This window comes from Eumetopias jubatus, unplaced genomic scaffold (genome assembly GCF_037043125.1).
Source record: "Eumetopias jubatus isolate StellerSeaLion01/CBP00866 unplaced genomic scaffold, mEumJub1_p1.0 scaffold_11, whole genome shotgun sequence".
In the NCBI taxonomy this organism is placed as follows: Eukaryota; Metazoa; Chordata; class Mammalia; order Carnivora; family Otariidae; genus Eumetopias; species Eumetopias jubatus.
In genome coordinates, this window is record NW_028274817.1 from 97173600 (window position 1) to 97183971 (window position 10372).

Sequence of the window (10372 nt, forward strand, 5' to 3'; positions counted from 1 at the left end):
ATGTACTGTTAAGTGTTCAGCTCAATAAAATTTTATGAAACTCAGTTTGCCCAGAATGCTAGCATCAGATCAGGAAACAGAATATTACCCGCACCGCGAATCCTTCCTTCAAGCTTCTTCCAGCCAATCACCTCACCCTTCTTGACTGTCAACATGACATAGAGTAACTTGACCTATGTCAAGGATTTTATGTAGTGTCATACAGTATATATACTCTTGTGCCTGGCTTCATCTGCTCAATATTGTGTTTTTGATATATTGGTGTGTGCAGTTGTGTATGTATGTAGAACATAAAGCTTCTATGCACATACTTTTGTTGAACATATGCATGCATATCTGCTCGATATATGCCTCAAGAGTGGAATTGCTAAGTCATAGAGAATAGATATGTTCAGCTAGAGTATATAATGCCAAAGCATTTTCTAGTTACTATACCAATCTATACTTCTACCAGTAGTGTATGAAAGTTCCAGTAGCTTCCCATATTTACTAACACTTGGTATTTTCTTTTTCACCTTACCCACTCTGGTGGAAGTGTGCGGGGGGTGGGGGTGTAGTGGTGAGAGGATTTATTTCAAGAAATATTTAATCATGCTGTGCTCCACCTTCCCTCACCTTAACTGAGAGGAGCTTTGAGATCTATAAGAAAATCTTCAAGTATGTTTTCCAAGAGCTCGAGGAACAAGAGGACCAGCTCTGACATCTGTCTACTAGTACTAAAGGCAAGCTCTACGGCTGGCACGGCCTCTCGCTCCCGGCAGAGGAGAGGACTGCCCCAGGAGCCAGCTCCTCTTCCAACAGAGGTTGAGCAGAGGTGCAGGTTCCTGGGGACCAAATATGAACTCAGAAAAAAAGGGATCCAATCTGGGTTTTACCAATATTAACTTGGACCCAGATGACTGATTAGAGATAGGTAGGGACCCCAATTATAAATAACTGAAAGCCTAAAGGCCAAGGGTGAAGGTGGATATAGCCAGCCAGACAAAAGGCATTCCTCCCACCAAGGAGTTGCAGTGGGGGGTCTCCAATAGGAATATTGCTAAGGACCCTGTAAATGTACCCCTTGGGAAGGGAAGAGGCATCATTGGAAAACTACTATCACCGAAGTGCCCCAACACCAGATTCCAACTGGTCTAGCCACTTAAGCTCATGTCCTTTTCACCATTGCCCTGGGGTCAGCCATACAGTAATCAGCAAACAACAAAGAGAAGATACTACTAGTTCTGTCCTTTCCTGTTATAGGCTTCCAATACTCAAGAAGCTCTGTGCTTAGGAGGGAGAAAACTTTAAATAAGTTTGGCAGTTGAAATACCACTACACTAGATTGGAGTTAAGTCATTATGAGATGAAATTGAACTTGTCAGTGCTTTAAAGAGATTAATTTTTTTTTTATCATTGTTTAGGAGGGACTGGAAAAACTACAGGGCATGTAGGAATTTCATCCAGGGGCCAGGAGAAAACTGATCCACAGTAAGAATTAAAAGGAGAATGAGAAAGAATACGAAAGAATTTCACACAGTGGAGGTGACTGACTTAGTGTCTAAAAAAACAAAAAACTGATAGCTTCAATGTTACTTTCCCCTGTGATATTCAGTCTTTCACAGATACAGTTTATAGGCATGCAATAAGTAGCAAACTATTTGAAGTTTATGTGAAAGTTGCTGTAGCGCATGTCGAAACAAATCAACAACTACCTAATCATGGGCCTCAGAAAAGGGAAAATCATTCAACAGAAGGTGGTCAGATTGACATGTCTGAGTGACTGCAGCCTCTACTTCTCAGTGGACAGTGATAACTTCATGCCTATGCCTTAACCTTCTAGTGCTCTGAAGATGGGTCCACTAACTTGTTCTGACACCTCCTGGGACAGTAACAGTCCTGCTCCAATTGTAACAACAACATGCGTGACCAACACACAGGCTAGTGAAGTTTCTGTTCCACAAGTAAATGCCAGTGAAAGTTGAGGGGGTACATCGAGTATAAGCATGTCGCAAAGGGCCACACAACCAACCATTTCTCCATGACCAAAGCCTACAGTCCCTAGAGTTCATTCTTCAACATGTCTTGTAAACCAACCACCTAGACCTTCAAGGAATGTAGCAGCAAAATGAGCTAATCCTATAGTAGGAGTCAAGAGGACATCCTCACTAAATAAAGAAGAGCACCCCAAGAAAACCAAAACAGAAGAAAATGAAACAAGTAAAGAAGCTAACAGTCTTGTTTTGAGTGGACATGAGAAAACAGAAATAAATGAACAACTTTATATGAAGAAAATTACAACTCAACTAGAAACTAAGGGGCTTCTCTGTTGGCCCCTCAGAAAACCCCTAGTATGGACCTTTCCAATATCCTCGGTCAGCCTGCAAATCCCATTCCTACTATCAAGGATTCAATAAAATTGAGATTTACCTGTCAACAACTTCAGGGATCCATAAACAGTATCTGCCAACTCAACCAGTTGTCTTCAAGTGCTAAAAAAGAGAATAGAGTGGACAAGTTTAACATGACTGAAAAAGAAAAGGTTTAGGTTTATTTGGTGACCTCCCTCACTGGGCTAATCCACATTTGTTCAAAAGTCCTAATTAGTAAGTGCAGAGGCAGGAGTGCTATTATTAATTTGCTAACAACAGTATATGAAGGATGTCAGATATTGATAAGCCTAGTTACTCTTTCTTAATCTGGACAAAGAAAACTAACAGATTTTTCCAAACATATTTTATGAATCTTCCATTGAGCTCTATACTATCATATATGCACTTCTCATGTTAAATTGCAATTATTCAAACCCTTCCTCTTTCTCTTTTTTAATTTTTTAAAGATTTTATTTATTCATTTCAGACAGAGAAAGAGAGAGAGCGAGCATGAGCAGGGGGAGGGGCAGAGGGAGAGGGACAAGCAGGCTCCCCACCAAGCAGGGAGCCTGATGCAGGGCTCCATCCCAGGACCCTGAGATCATGACCTGAGAGCATGACCTAAGCCAAAGGCAGACACTTAACCAACTGAGCCACCCAGGCGCCCCTTCCTCTATCTTTCTAAATTAATGTTCCAAAGTTGGTGTATAGTCTTAACACCCTTAGGAGATGCACTGAGACTTTCTTTTCCCCGCTAATTTATGCTATCTAGTAGACACTATTTCTTCTTCCCACATTTTAGTTCTCAGTAGTCACTTTGTCTTCCCTCCCACTCCCTAAGAAAATATTGTCATACTAACAGGTGTAATGCAGTATCTGGTATTTTGTGTAGCTATGGATTTAGATCGAAACTGCCAGGCACAGATTTCAGTATTGTCATTTTGTAGACACAATGGGGAAAATTCAGCTTATTAAACATTTCACGTAATTGCACCCAAGCTTTGCCAAGCAGGAAAGTTGGACATTTTCTGTGTAGTGACTTTTTAATTCTAGTTTTCATAACCTAGAGATCAGATTGTTGCTTTCAAATGATGTATGTAGTATCTCATGAGTGGAGTTTGTTCTGCCTTGAAGTATCTAGACTCCTTTTATTTTTCAGGAACTATATTGTAAACAGAAGATATATTCCCTCATTAAAAACACATTTTAAAGATAACAAATTTGGAGGAAAGAAAGAAAGAAAGAAAGAAAGAAAGAAAGAAAGAAAGAAAGAAAGAAAAGAAAGAGAAAGAAAGAAGAAAGAAAAAGAAAGAGAAAGAAAGAAAGAAAGAAAGAAAGAAAGAAAGAAAGAAAGAAAGAAAGAAAGAAAGAAAGAAAGAAAGAAAGAAAGGAAGGAGGGAGGGAGGGAGGGGGGAGGAGGGAGCAACAACTAATACCAAGCTTACAGAGAAAAATTCAGGGATGAAATATGCTAAATGTTTAGCATTAAAGGAATTGGGATTGTGAACATATTTAACTGTGCTCAGTATTTCTAATTTTCTGTGACAAAAGTATATATTTTCAATGTTAAGAACATAAAAATAATAGCTTGGAGTTATTAATTTAGAACAAACATTAAAGAGCTAGAGATTTAGATTTTATTTTAAATAGTTAGATAAGTTTAATGATAGGTTTTACTATCTATACATTTAGAAGTTATCTTGGGAAATCATTTGTAATATTTCCACTAGATATATTTTGATATAGACAAAATATACTGTATATATGCATATATAGATATGTGTATATCTCTATCTCCATCTATTGAGTGTATATGTGTGTGTGTGCAATTCAAAAGTATTTTATTGTCTATCTCATTGCATACATATACTACTTTTTAAGTTACAGTTTACAAAATGTTATAATAATTTACAGTAAAGCATTAAGAACCAAAGTGATTTTTTACATATGTTTTAATGGGCTTATGGGATATTTTATGGCAGAGATGACACAGTGTTAGCTGAATCATTGAATAATTCCTAGAGAATATTACTAACATCAATATCTGAAGCTTATTTTTAAGAAGTTATACCTGTAGCCCTGGATCAACTATATGATGCCTTTAAGCTTAACAACCCTAAGCTCTTTGTTAGAGACACAGTCTAGAGCCTTCACAAAAATCTACATAATATTGGTTTCAACTTGTTGGAGATAGTCCAATGTCCCATCAAGGATTTTTGTAAATTCCTGGTAGAGGTGTTAGAGAAGAGGGAAATCTCCAGCTCTGGTTGTCTGCCTTAAATTAATTCTTATCCTCTACTTTGTGTCTCAGGACTGTTCATTTTCCTCTACCCTAAGGGAAAACTTAATATGAGACGCATACTCTACTCCTTGAGGCCCCAAGTCAAAAGTGAATAGGATATGATTTTAAACAGCATTCTATTGAATAATGTATAAGCATGGTATATCAAGTAAATTTAAATTGCATGTTGGATATACTTATCCTTCGAATCCATTGATCACCTAGGTATAGGAGATTTCTCCCCGATTCCACAACCCCAAGTAGCACTCTGGCCTCTTGACATTTTCTGAATTCCTCTACTCATCAATTAAACTATATTCCCCTAATGACGTTATTTTCTTACTCTATTATAGAAAACATTTCAGAGATTATTAATATCAATTTCTATAACAACCATTTATAACCACCTGAACAAGAAAAATACCAAAACAAAGCCATATGGACAGGAGACCCTAGGAAGGGGAGAAATATATATTTATTTTTTAAAAGATCCATTGACTGAATTTGTCCTGTCTATTTAAAGGAGAGTTGTGACAGCATTAATTCATCTGTTTTGAGAAATGTTGGCACTGTGCTCAGCTCTAAGGACACTGTGTTGAGTGAAACAGATAAAGCCCATATGCAGACATATTTACTTGTCTTGAGGAAACACGTTATCACATAAATAGACACAGAGAAGAGCCATGAGGAGTGCGGTATAAAGTGTGAATTTTATTGTTAAAGTGTACAGGGAACCTAATTTCAAATGAAAACTCAAGGAAGGCCTCTCTGAAAAGTAATCATGTACAGCATGCCTCAAGGATGAGAAGAAGCCAGGTATGGAAAGGGCAAAGAGGAAGATGCACCAAGTCCCTAAGGTAAGAACTTTGGGTGTTGGAAGGAAGGAAAGAAAGTCAGGAGGGAGTAGTATAGACAGATCGTTGGCCCGGCAATGAGCGCAGAGTGTGCAGAGGAAGGCAAAGGTCAGCTCCCAAAGGATTCAAAATAGTATTTTCGGTATAACGGGAAATGCTTGAAAAGTTCTGGGGAGGTGCTAGCATGATCCACTTGACATTTTAAGGAGATCACTCTGTAGTTTATGAAGAATAGATCCAAAAACAACAGTGGATGGCATTTATTTTCATAAATCTAGACGATGTGGGCGACTGGGTGGCTCAGTTGGTTAAGCGACTGCCTTCGGCTCAGGTCATGATCCCAGAGTTCTGGGATCGAGTCCGGCATTGGGCTCCCAGCTCAGTGAGGAGCCTGCTTCTCCCTCTGACCCTCCCCTCTCTCATGTACTCTCTCTCTCTCTCTCTCATTCTTGCTCTCTCAAATAAATAAATCTTTAAAAAAATAAATAAATCTAGAAGATGTTATGATTGGGGACATATTACACAAATTAGATCTAATTTTGGAAAGAGTCTATGTAAACATACATGGCCATTTCTTTAGAGACTAAAGTTTAAAAAATGAAATGGCTCTCCATCTGGATTTGGATGGCCAAATTGTTTTTTCATCTGATGCAGCACTGTTTGGGCAACTTGGTATTTCAGAACCGTGTGAGCTAAAACTCTGTTCAAGTTAAATGTTTAGATGAGGATTCTCTACCTCTTTCACCTCCAGGTAATGACTGAGAAGTACAGCTCCAACTTAGTCTTCTATGTTATTCGATCTTCCTACCTATCTAGATGCCTAAATAAATAGGTAGACAGATATAGATGCAGGTAATAAAAAGCTATCATTTACTGAGAAGTTACTATGAGTTGGGCTTTTTTTTTTTATACATTACCTCAAATGCTGAACAAGGTTGCGCTCATTTTACAGACGAGAGAATGGAGATTCAGAAATGTTAATTCACTTGCCCAAAGCCACACAGCTATTATGGCCTACTACTAATACGTACATCCAGAATCAGTAAATCCAGTAATCCAGAATCAGAGGATACAACTGTTGAACTTCCTCTTTCCTCCTTCTGACAACACACATTTTTCCTCCCTAAAATGAAGAGCTAATATTTATTACGTAACAGGACATCATTTAAAGGAATAAACAATTATCTGGTTCACTTGAATTTCATTTGACTTATTCCTTTAGACAGATAACTGCATTTAGTGTGGCTGACAGAATACATACAGAAATAAGAAATCATCAGTCTGTGATAGTGATATGTGATAGGCATCCTCCCTCTCTTCACACAGATCACGGGCAGATGTGTGTCTTCAAAGACGCACAGATTCATACGGAAGCGAGAAAACAAAAACCAGTCCTGAAGGCCCAGTTCTCTAAATAAAAGAGGAGTATCACAAAAACAAGAGGCAGCAAGCCTTCATTGATCATGTGTCTACCTGGGATACTGTCAGCAATATTCAGGTTCAACCCTCTGTTTCTTATCAGAATGTTCGTCTGGCAGTGTTCTTGTGGATTATCTATTTCTACTGAGTAACTTGCAGCAGGGCTGCTAATCAGTAGAGAAAAGAAGCTGCCTTTGGTGATGAAAATTGCTTTCCAGTGACTGATTGTGCTAATCAATCTTCTACAAGGGAAATCAGGAGTAAAAGATGGCCAATAATTGCAAAACACTGCTGTACCCATGAAGAAAAATAACTGACGCACAAAGCCCAGAAAAGCAACTCTTGGGGAAAATGTTGCAGAGTTGGCTATTTAAAAAACATATATGTCGGAAAGCAGTTTTTTGCGGTCTAAGCCTTCTGTGTAGTGTATGTAGGTAAGGACTGTACCTCCTTTACGCTGGTCTCCTCTACTCTGGGTAATCTGGGATTTCTCATTTGGAATCTGAAAACTGATTGAAAGTTATAGAAATTCTCAAGATTGTTGATGCAGGGATGACATTTAGCCTCTGATTGTAACTTTTTGTGTATGATAATTACAACTGAATTAAGGGCAGAAAATCTTTCTTGTTAATGATTCCCAGCTGTCAGCGCAGCTCAACAAATGATCTACAGTGGTTCAGTCCCTTTGTTGAGAGTTTCCTTGTAAGTTCCTTGTGATATTACAAGTACAAAATTGGGTGTAATGTTGGTTCTATAGCTAGTTGTATGCAAACATTGTAAAGTAGAAACTAAACCTTATATTCCTCCCCCAAAAATGGAATTGTTTTTCCAATCTGTTGTGCATTTAAAGCAATTTTTTAAGACTCTGCATAACTTAAAAGTCAACTACATAAGAGATCTGGAATCATACCTGTGAATAAAATATGTGAGATAGGGGCGCCTGGGTGGCTCAGTCGGTTAAGCGTCTGCCTTCGGCTCAGGTCGTGATCCCGGGGTCCTGGGATTGAGCCCCGCGTCAGTCTCCCTGCTCAACAGGAAGCCTGCTTCCTCTCCCACTCCCCCTGCTTGTGTTCCCTCTCTTGCTGTGTCTCTCTCTGTCAAATAAATAAAATCTTTTTAAAAAAATATGTGAGATAATGCTTGATTTTTGAAAAATCAATTTGGCTGCTTAGAATCACAAATTGAGTTTCTTCAGATCTAAAACAGCCTGAATTACAAGGCTCACTAAAACAATTAAGGAAGAAATAGATCACAAATGAAATTAGGATATATTGCTTGAATGAAAGTCCTGCCTGACACATGATCTGATCATACTGGCTTTTTTTTTTTTTTTTTGCTTTGAAGTTTTCTATTTCCAAGAGATTTGGAAATTTCTCTTGTCTCAAGTGACATCGCTTGGAGTATATGAGGTAATTCCAAAAGAATGTAACAAAACCTACAACAGCTACGTCTCTTCATGATGGGACTCTCTTAGGTCTCATGAAGCATTTTTGTATTTCTTTGCACAAAACCATGAAATTGTGTTCACTCCCCCAATGATAAATCTTTGCTTTAATAGCATTAAATTTGTGCCCTAGTGCCGTATTTTCATGGCTAAGTAATTCTATATTCCAAAACAAATGATACTGTAATTATGGATAAAATTGTAAAGCAATGAAACTCAACATGTTTAGTAACATAACTCAGCTGAAATGATATTAAAAGCTACGATCAAGAGTGCATGTGAGCAGGCAACAATAAATACAACATAACTGCTAGCCCGACAATGGCAATTGGAAGATACAAACATGTCCTGATTTCAGATAAGTTAAAAAGTGCAAAGTGTGCATCTTAGAATTGGTGAAATACACTAATATTGCAAGGTGAAACTTTCGAGATAATGATTTCCAGTTCCCTCATTTTCCATGGTAGGTCCATGAGGCCCAATGAATTAAGAAAAGCTATTTCAGATGGTGGTAGAAACTAGATAAGATTCCTAATTTTTAGGACAGCTTATACTCTATTAATTCATGTTTTTCCTAATCTGCCCCTTTTGAATGATTTGTTACTTTGTGATTTCTTATTTTCATGTGCTTAAAGCTGTTATTTGATTGAAGACTGATTTAACTCATCGTTCTATCAACCACTGAATATCAAACACTCTATATAGGCTGCTTCTATGATCTATTAAGTGAACTTACTTGATTATATAAGATGTTCTTAATTCATTATGTAATTCAATATTTCATTTGGTTTCTAACAACTAAAAGATAAAATAATTGGGGCACCTGGATGGCTCAGTCGTTAAGCATCTGCCTTCGGCTCAGGTCATGATCCCAGGGTCCTGGGATTAAGTCCCACATCAGGCTCCCTGCTCAGCGGGAAGCCTGCTTCTCCCTCTCCCACTCCCCCTGCTTGTGTTCCCTCTCTCACTGTGTCTCTCTCTCTCTGTCATAGAAATCAAATCTTAAAAAATATATAAAATTATTATCCTTGATTAATCCTTCCTAAAATATTTTCACTGTGCCAAATTAAAGGTCTTCCTTTTGTTTGCCGCATCACTTCTAGATTTTTCCATCCAATTTTTTTTTTTTTTGAGAGAGAGAGAGGGAGAGAAAGAGAGGGGGGAGTGGAAGGGCAGAGGGAGAGAGAGAAAGAGAATCTTAAGCTGTCCGTGGAGCCCAACACGGGGCTTGATCTCACAACCGTGAGATCATGACCTGACCCGAAATCAAGAGTAAGATGCTTAACCAACTGAGCCACCCAGGTGCCCCTCCATCCAATTTTTGAGACTTTTCTTAACTTAGCCTCGTCTAAATCATTCAATTTTATTTCCCTCTACTTGAAACCATATTATCCTAATTTGTACTTTGGTCATTATCACTACTCTTATAATGCCTGTAGAATTACTGTTCAATCTCAGGATTTTAATTACTGCGCATGGAACCTTCTGAAAGTTAAGTAATTTCTATTCATTGATTTTGGCTACCTGCACACACTGTATAGCACACCTAGGCTTTGAGTATTCCACACGAGTCAGTGCTTTTGACAGACCAGAAAAGGAGGATCTGGAGTCAACTTACCATTGGCTATGGGGCTTATACTAGTTTTGACTTCCTCATCTTGCTTTAGCAGTTCTCTCTAAAGTTGGCTTTAGTGGGTGTGCAGTAAACAGTGTCACATGATCGGGTGTATGTGAAAGCATTCTCAAGCAGAATATCACCTTTTCCCATTCTTTTCTCATGACAATATATCTCTGTCAGTAACGAAGCTTCTTCCTAAAACAAAAAAAGCAAACTTAGAAACCATTAAATAAGGCATCACTGAATACCTTAAAACTATTACTGCATAACAGATGGTTGGCACTCACTTCTGGTTATTCGGTCCCTCACATATCTACTCTGCTAAAAAAAAAAAGTGCTCAAAAATACTAAAGGACTAACTCAATATGAAAATAAGAAACTTCATTATAAAAGTAGACTTACTAG

General features: G+C 38.1%; 1 pseudogene; it reads left to right on the forward strand.

Moving 5' to 3' along the window:
- Window positions 1-1488: 1488 nt before the first annotated feature.
- Window positions 1489-2527, forward strand: LOC114216763 (poly(A) polymerase alpha pseudogene; annotated as a pseudogene).
- Window positions 2528-10372: the final 7845 nt, after the last annotated feature.